General features: G+C 41.4%; 1 protein-coding gene and 1 long non-coding RNA gene across 2 annotated transcripts in view; one reads left to right on the forward strand and one right to left on the reverse strand.

Moving 5' to 3' along the window:
- The window catches only part of bbs9 (Bardet-Biedl syndrome 9), a 460,826-nt gene that overhangs the window by 78,680 nt on the left and 367,734 nt on the right, over positions 1-14,412 (reverse strand). The window lies entirely within an intron of this gene.
- Positions 6,561-8,799, forward strand: LOC129447587 (uncharacterized). The gene is made up of 4 exons (XR_012371677.1): positions 6,561-6,828; positions 7,525-7,667; positions 7,774-7,822; positions 8,201-8,799. It is a non-coding gene; the product is annotated as an uncharacterized lncRNA (long non-coding RNA).

Below are 14,412 nucleotides of genomic sequence, written 5' to 3' on the forward strand. Positions count from 1 at the left end.
ACGCCTTTATCTGACGTTTTTGTCAACACTTAACAGTCGAAAACTCTCATGTGTGTGCCAAATTTAAAGTTCAACTAAGCACGCCAAGAGCCTTAAACATGCCTGAAATTAAAGTAAAGTTTGACACGTTGCCATGGGAACAGCGTTCGAGATGTCAAAAATTCCTTCGCAATTTATCATCTACAATGTCTCGGAATCATGTTGACCACTTCTCGTGTCAAACGGATGAAAATCCTAGGACGAGTATTTAAAAGTTAACTGCATGCAACTAAAAGGCTTAAATATGCCTTTAAAATGAAAGTAAAGTTTGACGTGTTGCCATGGGAACAGCTTTTGAGATATCAAAAATCCCTTCGCAATTTATCATCTACAATGTCTCGGCATCATGTTGACCACTTTTGGTAACAATCGCATGAAAATCCTAGAAGGAGTATTTAAAAGAACATCGCATGGAACTGTGAAAAAAAATCACCTTTGTGACTGACACACTTCCTGGCGCCTGGTGGTGGCGCTATACCCGGGAGTCACAATAGGCACATCGATGCGATCGGAATCTTTAGACGAACAAACATCCCGCATGGCATCACAATAAGATATTTTTTGCCTCAGATATTAGACACTTCCTGTTTCTCTGAATTCGCCATGAATTCATCGCCTCGCCATGGCGGAACCGTTCGAGATATCAAAAATCCCTTCGCAATTTAGCAAGTACAATGTCTCGACATCATGTTCACCACTTTTGGTGTCAATCGCATTCATCCTCTAGGAGGAGTATTTAAAAGTTCAACGCATGCATTTTTTAAACAATCCAAAATGGCGGACTTCCTGTTGGGCGGAGCCAAAATGTTAGAGGGCGAAAGTTGTTCGGGTCGATGAGATCTATATGTGTACCAACTCTCGTACATGTGCATACATGTTTGCACGATCTGTGCATCAATGTTTTTTTTTTCATTACAGGGGGCGCTACAGAGCCCCCGTGCCACGCCCGTGTTCCAGCCTTTGTCTGTTCGCAATGACGGACGACTCTAACGTCTGTGCCAAATTTCAAGAGTTTTCGAGTATGTTAAGGCACCCAAAATGCCCAAAAGTGTTAAAAAAAAAAATAATAATAATAATAATAATAAATTCGAGCAAAAACAATAGGGCTTCGCACCTTTCGGTGCAGGCCATTCTGGCCTGCTCCTCGGTGCTCGGGCCCTAATAATCCGAGCAAAAACAATAGGGCTTCGCACCTTTCGGTGCAGGCCATTCTGGCCTGCTCCTCGGTGCTCGGGCCCTAATAATCCGAGCAAAAACAATAGGGCTTCGCACCTTTCGGTGCAGGCCATTCTGGCCTGCTCCTCGGTGCTCGGGCCCTAATAATCCGAGCAAAAACAATAGGGCTTCGCACCTTTCGGTGCAGGCCATTCTGGCCTGCTCCTCGGTGCTCGGGCTCTAAAAATAATAAATTCGAGCAAAAACAATAGGGCTTCGCACCTTTCGGTGCAGGCCATTCTGGCCTGCTCCTCGGTGCTCGGGCCCTAAATATAGCTGCAAGCAGCAATGGCGGGCCCTCGCACGTTTTTTTACCGCTACACGGTGCGTCCGAGAAAACGATGCACGGTGGGCAAGGGCATCAAGTGGGTAAATATCAGTGGGCTATTTAATGTTGTTTCTGAGCCATTTGGGGACTGTAGGTAAAAGAAACCCCACATTTTAGACAAACAGGGGCACTAGTGAGCCACTTAAGAGACACACCTATGTCTGACCTTTTTGTCAACACTTAACAGCCGACAACTCTGATGTGTGTGCCAAATTTAAAGTTCAACTAAGCACGCCAAGAGCCTTAAATATGCCTGACATTAAAGTAAAGTTTGACGCGTTGCCATGGGAACAGCGTTCGAGATGTCAAAAATTCCTTCGCAATTTAGCATCTACAATGTCTCGGCATCATGTTGACCACTTCTGGAGTCAATCACATTATTTCCTCAGAAGGAGTATTTAAAAGTTTACCGCATGCAGCTGTAAGGCTTAAATATGCCTTTAAAATGAAAGTAAAGTTTGACAGGTTGCCATGGGAACAGCGTTTGAGATATCAAAAATCCCTTCGCAATTTATCATCTACAATGTCTCGGCATCATGTTGACCACTTCTCGTGTAAATCGCATGAAAATCCTAGAAGGAGTATTTAAAAGTTAACTGTATGGAACTGAAATGCTTAAATATGCCTTTAAAATGAAAGTAAAGTTTGACGCGTTGCCATGGGAACAGCGTTTGAGATATCAAAAATCCCTTCGCAATTTATCATCTACAATGTCTCGGCATCATGGTGACCACTTTTGGTGTCAATCACATGAAAATCCTAGAAGGAGTATTTAAAAGAACATTGCATGGAACTTTCAAAAAAATCCAGCTTTGTGACTGACACACTTCCTGGCGCCTGCTGGTGGCGCTATACCCGGGAGTCACAATAGGCACATCGATGCGATCGGAATCTTCAGACGAACAAACACCCCGCGTGTCATTACAATAAGACATTTTTTGCCTTAGATATTAGACACTTCCTGTTTCTCTGATTTCGCCACAACTTTGTCGGCTCGCCATGGCAGAACCGTTCGAGATATCAAAAATCCCTTCACAATTTAGCAAGTCCAATGTCTCGACATCATGATCACCACATTTGGTGTCAATCCCATGAATCCCCTGGGAGGAGTATTTAAAAGTTCACCGTATGCATTTTTTAAACAATCCAAAATAGCCGACTTCCTGTTGGGCGGAGCTAAAATGTTAGAGGGTGAAAGTTGTTCGGGTCGATGAGATCTATATGCGTACCAACTTTCGTAAATATGCGTACATGTTTGCCCGATCTGTGCACTCCTGTTTGTTTTTGCATTACAGGGGGCGCTACAGAGCCCCCGTGCCACGCCCGTGTTCCAGCCATTGGCTTTCGGCGATCACGGACGACTCTGATGTCTGTGCCAAATTTCAAGAGTTTTCGAGTATGTTAAGGCCCCCAAAATGTCCAAAAGTGTTGAAAAAAAAAAAATAAAATAATAATAATAAAAAGAAATATAGCTGCAAGCAGCAATGGCGGGCCCTCGCACGTTTTTTTACCGCTACATGGTGCGTCCGAGAAAACGATGCACGGTGGGCAAGTGCATCAAGTGGGTAAAATATCAGTGGGCTATTTAATGTTGTTTCTGAGCCATTTGGGGACTGTAGGTAAAAAACAACCCCACATTTTAGACAAGCAGGGGCACTAGTGAGCCACTTAAGAGACACGCCTTTATCTGACCTTTTTGTGCACACTTAACAGCCGAAAACTCTGATGTGTGTGCCAAATTTAAATTTCAACTAAGCACGCCAAGAGCCTTAAACATGCCTGAAATTAAAGTAAAGTTTGAGGCGTTGCCATAGGAACAGCGTTCGAGATGTCAAAAATTCCTTCGCAATATATCATCTACAATGTCTCGGCATCATGTTGACCACTTCTGGTGTCAATCGCATATATCCCATACGAGCAGTATTTAAAGGATGTAACTGTCAGCCTTAAATATGTGTAAAAATGAAAGTAAAGTTTGATGCATTGCCATGGGAACAGCGTTCGAGATATCAAAAATTCCTTCGCAATTTATCATCTACAATGTCTTTGCATTATGTTGACCACTTCTCGTGTCAATCGCATGAAAATCCTAGAAGGAGTATTTAAAAGTTAACTGTATGCAACTGAAAGGCTTAAATATGCCTTTAAAATGAAAGTAAAGTTTGAACGGTTGCCATGGGAACAGCGTTTGAGATATCAAAAATCCCTTCGCAATTTATCATCTACAATGTCTCGGCATCATGGTGACCACTTCTCGTGTCAATCGCATGAAAATCCTAGGAGGAGTATTTAAAAGAACATTGCATGGAACTTTCAAAAAAATCCAGCTTTGTGACTGACACACTTCCTGGCGCCTGCTGGTGGCGCTATACCCGGGAGTCACAAAAGGCACATCGATGCGATCAGAATCTTCAGATGAACAAACACCCTGCATGGCATCACAATAAGACATTTTTTGCCTTAGTTATTAGACACTTCCTGTTTTTCTGATTTTGCCACAACTTTGTCGGCTCGCCATGGCAGAACCGTTCGAGATATCAAAAATCCCTTCGCAATTTAGCAAGTACAATGTCTCGACATCATGTTCACCACTTTTGGTGTCAATCGCATGCATCCTCTAGGAGGAGTATTCAAAAGTTCAACACATGCATTTTTTAAACAATCCAAAATAGCTGACTTCCTGTTGGGCGGAGCTTAAATGTTAGAGGGCGAAAGTTATTCGGGTCGATGAGATCTATATGCGTACCAACTCTCGTACATATGCGTACATGTTTGCACGATCTGTGCCCCAATGTTTGTTTTTGCATTGCAGGGGGCGCTACAGAGCTCCCTTGCCACGCCCGTGGTCCAGCCTTTGCCCAGACCTGATGGCCGACGACTCTGACGCGTGTGCCAAATTTCAAGAGTTTTCGAGTATGTTAAGGCACCCAAAGTGGCCAAAAGTGTTAAAAAAAAATAAAAAAAAAAAATAAATAATAATCCTAAGGAAAACAATAGGGCTTCGCACCTTTCGGTGCAGGCCATTCTGGCCTGCTCCTCGGTGCTCGGGCCCTAATAATCCGAGCAAAAACAATAGGGCTTCGCACCTTTCGGTGCAGGCCATTCTGGCCTGCTCCTCGGTGCTCGGGCCCTAAATATAGCTGCAAGCAGCAATGGCGGGCCCTCGCACGTTTTTTTACCGCTACATGGTGCGTCCGAGAAAACGATGCACGGTGGGCAAGGGCATCAAGTGGGTAAATATCAGTGGGCTATTTAATGTTGTTTCTGAGCCATTTGGGGACTGTAGGTAAAAGAAACCCCACATTTTAGACAAACAGGGGCACTAGTGAGCCACTTAAGAGACACACCTATGTCTGACCTTTTTGTCAACACTTAACAGCCGACAACTCTGATGTGTGTGCCAAATTTAAAGTTCAACTAAGCACGCCAAGAGCCTTAAATATGCCTGACATTAAAGTAAAGTTTGACGCGTTGCCATGGGAACAGCGTTCGAGATGTCAAAAATTCCTTCGCAATTTAGCATCTACAATGTCTCGGCATCATGTTGACCACTTCTGGAGTCAATCACATTATTTCCTCAGGAGGAGTATTTAAAAGTTTACCGCATGCAGCTGTAAGGCTTAAATATGCCTTTAAAATGAAAGTAAAGTTTGACAGGTTGCCATGGGAACAGCGTTTGAGATATCAAAAATCCCTTCGCAATTTATCATCTACAATGTCTCGGCATCATGTTGACCACTTCTCGTGTAAGTCGCATGAAAATCCTAGAAGGAGTATTTAAAAGTTAACTGTATGGAACTGAAAGGCTTAAATATGCCTTTAAAATGAAAGTAAAGTTTGACGCGTTGCCATGGGAACAGCGTTTGAGATATCAAAAATCCCTTCGCAATTTATCATCTACAATGTCTCGGCATCATGGTGACCACTTTTGGTGTCAATCACATGAAAATCCTAGAAGGAGTATTTAAAAGAACATTGCATGGAACTTTCAAAAAAATCCAGCTTTGTGACTGACACACTTCCTGGCGCCTGCTGGTGGCGCTATACCCGGGAGTCACAATAGGCACATCGATGCGATCGGAATCTTCAGACGAACAAACACCCCGCGTGTCATTACAATAAGACATTTTTTGCCTTAGATATTAGACACTTCCTGTTTCTCTGATTTCGCCACAACTTTGTCGGCTCGCCATGGCAGAACCGTTCGAGATATCAAAAATCCCTTCACAATTTAGCAAGTCCAATGTCTCGACATCATGATCACCACGTTTGGTGTCAATCCCATGAATCCCCTGGGAGGAGTATTTAAAAGTTCACCGTATGCATTTTTTAAACAATCCAAAATAGCCGACTTCCTGTTGGGCGGAGCTAAAATGTTAGAGGGTGAAAGTTGTTCGGGTCGATGAGATCTATATGCGTACCAACTCTCGTACATGTGCGTACATTTTTGCCCGATCTGTGCCCCAATGTTTGTTTTTGCATTACAGGGGGCGCTACAGAGCTCCCTTGCCACGCCCGAGTTCCAGCCTTTGCCGTGTCCTAATGGCCGACGACTCTGACATCTCTGCCAATTTTCAAGAGTTTTTGAGTATTTTAAGGCCCCCAAATTGCCCCGAAACGTAAAAAAAAATAAAAAAATAATAATAAATCCGAGCAAAAACAATAGGGCTTCGCACCTACGGTGCAGGCCATTCTGGCCTGCTCCTTGGTGCTCGTGCCCTAATAAAACTAAATATAGCTGCAAGCTATAGAGATAGATCAATCTCTTAAATAATTCACGCAAAAAACATGACTCACACATGCGCAGACAACCCCACATGCATGAAATCTAATTCACATACACAAATATATATATTCGCAAAAAAACGATGTACATACACAAAATAAAAATTCATATTCATAAAATACGTTTCACAAACGAAAAAAACAATTCACAAATGTAGAACTGTGTACGAAAAGTTTTAAATTGTGAGTTTATCATGACTGTGTACGAATCGTCTTTTTCGTATGTGAATTGCTTTGAATTCGTGTGTGTGTTTTTTGAGACTTTGGTGGCAGCGTGCTTCTCCAACGTGGGTCACTCGTACTCTTTAGCCAATCAGATGCAAGCTTACCATTCAACCAATCATAACCCGCCAAGAGCGCAGCACTCAAGGAGCTTAGCATTGCACACCTTTTGCGCAATCAACTGAAATGAAGCTTCACGTCATCAACCAAGCATGGCGAACGAAGTGCGGGATATACGTGTAAGTTATTACTTTATTTCATATTGTTTCATAATTTAATATCGCTAAAATAACACACATTACACTCGCTGTTTACAAGAGATTCCCGCGATTAACGTGAATGACGTTAATCGTGTTGCAAGACAGACTGTTTTACCTAACAGTAAGAAGGAGAAGTGTTTTTTAAAGTTAAATCAACAACTTTGAGAGTACGTTAAGTATTCTCATCTCATGCTAAATCCTCGTCTCTGTTTCTGACAAGGTTAATATTGATCTTTGTATTATTTATCTACTTAGTTAAATAGTAAACACTTACAGTATAGTCTTTATGTTATGCCATAAAGTGTTTGTTTTTGCAATGTACGTACAGAAATAAGATTGTTACTGACTATGAGTAGTTTTTCAGTAAGGATCAGGTCACTGCATGAGAGATCAGGGTGAGGGCGACTTGTTTCAGGTCGATGAGAAAGTCAAACAACATAAACTGAGTCTATATGAAAACACAAAAGACAGCTAAAATGCATTTTAAGCAGACGTTTTTGTGGGTTCTACATCTGTGCATAGACAGGCTAAATCTGTTCATAAGTGCTTTAGTTTCATGACAGTAGCCTAGTAAATAGAGTTTACATGTGTCATATTTAGAATCAGTTTACATATAACATTGATTCTTAATTCTTGATATTGTTTAATGTCATTTATTCACCGATTGTATTAAAGGACTCTCGTCGTGTAATACTGTCACAAAGCAGTTGTTCTTGTGTTGCAGGGACAGCACATTGTTGCACTACTCAGAGCTTGGCATCAGTGAAGTTCACAGCTGTACTGAAACGGTTGAGAGCTGACACAGACCTAGAACAATGGTAATTTTTATTTAATCTACATTTTACTGTAATGTAGTATTCCAAACTTTGCTGTAATTTTTATTAATGTTAACATGGCCACTGTGTGTTTTCTGTGTATTTTCAGAGGTTCTGTCTGCAAGACCCAAAGAAAGGAAGCTTGCTGATGTATTAAGGTACAATACAAAAATTTTGCAATGTAGTATTTTACACACACACACACACACACACACACACACACACACACACACACACACACACACACACGCAGACACACATATATACTTCACAAAAGACATACTGTATGAGATCAGGCTCATTTCACTGAAAATGTTTATGTAACAGATAAAGTCCATACGAATGGTTATTACAGAACAATCCATTACAATGTACAAAACAACAGTCCTGTCCAGATTGAGGCTGCGGTGTGACATTCAGGACATCAGACGATTAGAAGTATTGCAAATGCCATGTAATAAGAAGCAGTATTTGATAAAAAACTGCGAAAGATTTTACAGACTAAAATGATAGGAATTTATCTTTTTTCATTTCAGGAATACCTTTTAAAAGAGTGTCACCTGTAAGCTGCCTGACCTCACAGTCCTCCAAGTAGCAGAGGCGTTTAAGGACTTTGCCAGTGCTGTAGCCCCTTCGGTCACCACTATCAGGATTTCACATGTCAATTCGTTGGTGGATTTTGGCTTTGGCAGAGTTTAGTATGGAAGTGTGCTGTCATACCAGCAGCAACAACACGCAACCTTAATCGCTATCAAGATGCCCCATAACTACAACCTCTGCAACTATTTGGCTACAGCCTTGACACATCTGTTTGCTTGATAGTTATTTATATTTACATGTTTACATTTCTGAAGTTAATGTAGTTATTTACAGTATATTACATACATACATTACTGCAATGTTAATGTTCAAAGTCATTTAGTTTTACATTCATGCAGTGCATGCAACACTGTACGAAAGTTATTTACAGTATTAAATACATTACTGCATTGTAAATGTTCAAAGCCACATGTTTACATTCCTGCAGTGCATGCAACACTGAATAAAGGTTAATTACAGTATATTTACATTCATTACTGCATTGCAAATGTTCAAAGTCATTTATATTTACATGTTTACATTCCTGCAGTGCATGCAACACTAAATAAAAGTTATTTACAGTATATTTTAATACATTACTGCATTGCAAATGTGTAAAGTCATTATTTACATTCCTGCAGTGCAGGCAACACTGAATAAAGTTTATTATATACATGTCAATATTATTTATACCTGAACAAAACTAAATGCAATACTTGGTTCACTGGATAAGGCAACGTCCTTTCAAAGCCAGCGACGCACTTTAAGGGTCAATAGCACGATCAAATCATCACTTTTAAAATGACTGCAGATCCGTGTATGAGAAGTGATGTTAAATCGCTCACGCCGAATGTTGTGAATCCATTTTCTGCGTGTTTTTCGTCCACAAAAAAACATTTGGAAACTCATACAGAGTTGAACTTTGAGGAGTCCTCACATAACTGGACACAGCAATGTTCAGCTTAACTACTTTATTTCCGCTGTATAACTTTAGTTATAAATCGCTCTCAAATAAATTTTATGAAAGCATTTTGCTGCTAGTACACTCAGATACGAAATGCGCTAAGTAAATACGCTCAGATTTTTCCGGAAATACGTCAGGAGAGCCAGATTGCGCAAAAGGTGTGCAATGCTGATCTCCTTGAGTGCTGCGCTCTTGGCGGGTTATGATTGGTTGGTTGAATGGTGAGCTCGCATCTGATTGGCTAAAGAGTACGAGTGACCCACAGTGAAGAGAGCGCGCTGCCAACAAAGTCTCAAAAACACACACACACGAATTCAAAGCAATTCACACACGAAAAAGACGATTCGTACATTCACAGTCATGATAAACTCGAAATTTAAAACATTTTTTTTCGTTTGTGAAACGTATTTTATGAATATGTATTTTTATTTTGTGTATGTACATCGTTTTTGCGAATATATATATGTTTTTGTTTATGTAAATTAGATTTCATGCATGTGAAATAGTCTACGCATGTGTGAATCATGTTTTTTGCGTGAATTATTAATGAGATAAAATTATCTCCATAGCAAGCAGCAATGGCAGGCCCTCGCACGTTATTTTACCGCTATACGATGCCTCGGAGGAAACTATGCACGGTGGGCAAGTGCATCAGGTGGGTAAATATCAGTGGGCTATTTAATGTTGTTACTGACCCATTTGGGGACTGTAGGTAAAAGAACCCGACATTTTAGACAAACGGGGGCGCTAGTGAGCCACTTAAGAGGCACGCCTTTATCTGACCTTTTTGTGCACACTTAACAGCCGACAACTCTAATGTGTGTGCCAAGTTTTAGGTTAATCTAAGCATGCCAAGAGCCCTAAATATGCCTGAAATAAAAGTAAAATTTGACGCGTTGCTATGGGAACAGCATTGGAGATATCAAAAATCCCTTCGCAATTTATCATCTACGATGCCTCGGCATCATGTTGACCACTTTTGGTGTCAATCGCATGAAAATCCTAGAAGGAGTATTTAAAAGAACATCGCATGGAACTGTAAAAAAAAATCCACCTTTGTGACTGACACACTTCCTGGCGCCTGGTGGTGGCGCTATACCCGAGACCCACAATAGGCACATCGATGCGTTCGGAATCTTCAGACGAACAAACGTCCTGCGTATCATTACAATAAGACATTTTTTGCCTTAGATATTAGACACTTCCTGTTTCTCTGATTTCGCCATGACTTTGTCGCTTCGCCATGGCAGAACCGTCCGAGATATCAAAAATCCCTTCGCAATTTAGCAAGTACAATGTCTCGACATCATGTTCACCGCGTTTGGTGTCAATCGCATAAATCCCCTAGGAGGAGTATTTAAAAGTTCATCACATGCGTTTTTGAAACAATAAAAAATGGCCGACTTCCTGTTGGGCGGAGCTAATAGGTTTAAGGGTGAAAGTTGTTTGGGTCGATGAGTTCTATATGTGTACCAACTCTCGTACATGTGCGTACATTTTTGCCCGATCTGTGCCCCAATGTTTGTTTTTGAATTACAGGGGGCGCTACAGAGCTCCCTTGCCACGCCCGTGGTCCGGCCTTTGCCCGGACCTGATGGCCGACGACTCTGATATCTGTGCAAAATTTCAAGAGTTTTTGAGTATGTTAAGGCCCCCAAATTGCCCCGAAACGTAAAATAATAATAATAATAATAATAATAAATATAGCTGCAAGCAGCAATGGCGGGCCCTCGCACGTTTTTTTACCGCTACACGGTGCGTCCGAGAAAACGATGCACGGTGGGCAAGGGCATCAAGTGGGTAAAATATCATGCTGCTACTGACCCATTTAGGTACTGTAGGTAAAAGAAACCCCACATTTTAGACAAACAGGTGCACTAGTGAGCCACTTAAGAGACACGCCTTTATCTGACGTTTTTGTCAACACTTAACAGCCGACAAATCTGATGTGTGTGCCAAATTTAAAGTTCAACTAAGCACACCAAGAGCCTTAAACATGCCTGAAATTAAAGTAAAGTTTGATGCGTTGCCATGGGAACAGCGTTCGAGATGTCAAAAATTCCTTCGCAATTTATCATCTACAATGTCTCGGCATCATGTTGACCACTTCTGGTGTGAATTGCATTATTTCTCTAGAAGGAGTATTTAAAAGTTAACTGTATGCAACTGAAAGGCTTAAATATGCCTTTAAAATGAAAGTAAAGTTTGACAGGTTGCCATGGGAACAGCGTTTGAGATATCAAAAATCCCTTCGCAATTTATCATCTACAATGTCTCGGCATCATGTTGACCACTTCTCGTGTCAATCGCATGAAAATCCTAGAAGGAGTATTTAAAAGTTAACTGTATAAAACTGAAAGGCTTAAATATGCCTTTAAAATGAAAGTAAAGTTTGACGCGTTGCCATGGGAACAACGTTCGAGATATCAAAAATCCCTTCGCAATTTATCATCTACAATGTCTCGGCATCATGGTGACCACTTTTGGTGTCAATCGTATGAAAATCCTAGAAGGAGTATTTAAAAGAACATTGCATGGAACTTTCAAAAAAATCCAGCTTTGTGACTGACACACTTCCTGGCGCCTGGTGGTGGCGCTATACCCGGGAGTCACAATAGGCACATCGATGCGATCGGAATCTTCAGATGAACAAACACCCCGCGTGTCATTACAATAAGACATTTTTTGCCTTAGATATTAGACACTTCCTGTTTCTCTGATTTCGCCACAACTTTGTCGGCTCGCCATGGCAGAACCGTTCGAGATATCAAAAATCCCTTCGCAATTTAGCAAGTCCAATGTCTCGACATCATGTTCACCACTTTTGGTGTCAATCGCATGATTCCTCTAGGAGGAGTATTCAAAAGTTCAACGCATGCATTTTTTAAACGATCCAAAATAGCTGACTTCCTGTTGGGCGGAGCTTAAATGTTAGAGGGCGAAAGTTGTTCGGGTCGATGAGATCTATATGCGTACCAACTCTCGTACATGTGCGTACATGTTTGCATGATCTGTGCATCAATGTATTTTTTTGCATTACAGGGGGCGCTACAGAGCCCCCGTGCCACGCCCGTGTTCCAGCCTTTGCCCGTTCGCAATGACGGACGACTCTGACGTCTGTGCCAAATTTCAAGAGTTTTCGAGTATGTTAAGGCACTCAAAATTCCCAAAAGTGTTGAAAAAAAAAAAAAAAAAAAAAAAAAAAATAATAAATTCGAGCAAAACCAATAGGGCTTCGCACCTTTCGGTGCAGGCCATTCTGGCCTGCTCCTCGGTGCTCGGGCCCTAATAATAATAAAAAATATAGCTGCAAGCAGCAATGGCGGGCCCTCGCACGTTATTTTACCGCTACACGGTGCGTCCAAGAAAACGATGCACGGTGGGCATGTGCATCAAGTGGGTAAATATCAGTGGACTATTTCATGTTGCTGCTGATCCATTTAGGTACTGTAGGTAAAAGAAACCCCACATTTTAGACAAACAGGGCGCTAGTGAGCCACGAAATAGACACGCTTTTATCTGACCTTTTTGTCAACACTTAACAGCTGACAACTCTGATGTATGTGCCAAATATAAAGTTAATCTAAGCACGCCAAGAGCCTTAAACATGCCTGAAATTAAAGTAACGTTTGACGCGTTGCCATGGGAACAGCATTTGAGATATCAAAAATCCCTTCGCAATTTAGCGTCTACAATGTCTCAGCATCATGTTGACCACTTCTCGTGTCAATCGCATGAATCCCATACAAGGAGAATTTAAAGGTTCACAGCATGTAACAGTCAGCCTTAAAAATGCTGGAAAGTGAAAGCAAAGTTTGACGCGTTGCCATGGGAACAGCGTTTGAGATATCAAAAATAGTCTGTAAAAAAAATAATAATAAAAAATATAGCTGCAAGCAGCGATGGCGGGCCCTCGCACGTATTTTACCGCTACACGGTGCCTCCGAGAAAACGATGCACGGTGGTCAAGTGCATCAAGTGGGTAAATATCGGTCTACTATTTATGTTGTTACTGACCCAATTGGGGACTGTAGGTAAAAGAAACCTCACATTTTGGACAAACGGGGGCGCTAGTGAGCAACTTAAGAGGCACACCTATGTCTGACCTGTTTGTCAACACTTAACAGTTGACAACTCTGATGTGTGTGCCAAATTTGAAGTTAATCTAAGCATGCCAAGAGGCTTCAATATTCCTGAAATAATAGTAAACTTTGATGCGTTGCCATGGCAACAGCGTTCGAGATGTCAAAAATCCCTTCGCATTTTATCATCTCCAATGTCTCAGCATCATGTTGACCACGTTTGGTGTCAATCGCATGAATATCCTAGAAGGAGTATTTAAAAGTTCACTGCATGCAACTGAAGGGCTTAAATATGCTTTTAAAATGAAAGTAAAGTTTGAAGCGTTGTCATGGGAACAACATTCGAGATATCAAAAATCCATTCGCAATTTATCATCTACTATGTCTTGGCATCATGTCGACCACTTTTGGTGTCAATCGCATAAACATTCTAGGAGGAGTATTTAAAAGAACATCACATGGAACTGTCAAAAAAATCAACCTTTGTGACTGCAACACTTCCTGGCGCCTGGTGGTGGCGCTATACCCGAGACTTACAATAAGAACATCGATGCGATCGGAATCTTCAGACGAACAAACACCCCGCGTGTCATCACTATAAGACATTTTTTGCCTTAGATATTAGACACTTTCTGTTTCTCTGATTTCGCCATGACTTTGCCGCTTCGCCATTGCAACACCGTTCGAGATATCAAAAATCCCTTCGCAATTTAGCAAGTCCAATGTCTTGACATCATGATCACCACGTTTGGTGTCATTTGCTTGAATCCCCTAGGAGGAGTATTCAAAAGTTCACCGCATGCATTTTTTAAACAATCCAAAATGGCGGACTTCCTGTTGGGCGGAGCTAAAATGTTAGAGGGCGAAAGTTGTTCGGGTCGATGAGATCTATATGTGTACCAACTTTCGTAAATGTGCGTACATGTTTGCCCGATCTGCGCACTACTGTTTGTTTTTGCATTACAGGGGGTGCTACAGAGCCCCCGTGCCACACCCGTGTTCCAGCCTTTGTCTGTTTGCAATGACGGACGACTCTAACGTCTGTGCCAAATTTCAAGAGTTTTCGAGTATGTTAAGGCACCCAAAATGCCCAAAAGTGTTAAAAAAATAAAAAATAAAAAAA

Source organism: Misgurnus anguillicaudatus, chromosome 10 (genome assembly GCF_027580225.2).
Source record: "Misgurnus anguillicaudatus chromosome 10, ASM2758022v2, whole genome shotgun sequence".
In the NCBI taxonomy this organism is placed as follows: domain Eukaryota; kingdom Metazoa; phylum Chordata; class Actinopteri; order Cypriniformes; family Cobitidae; genus Misgurnus; species Misgurnus anguillicaudatus.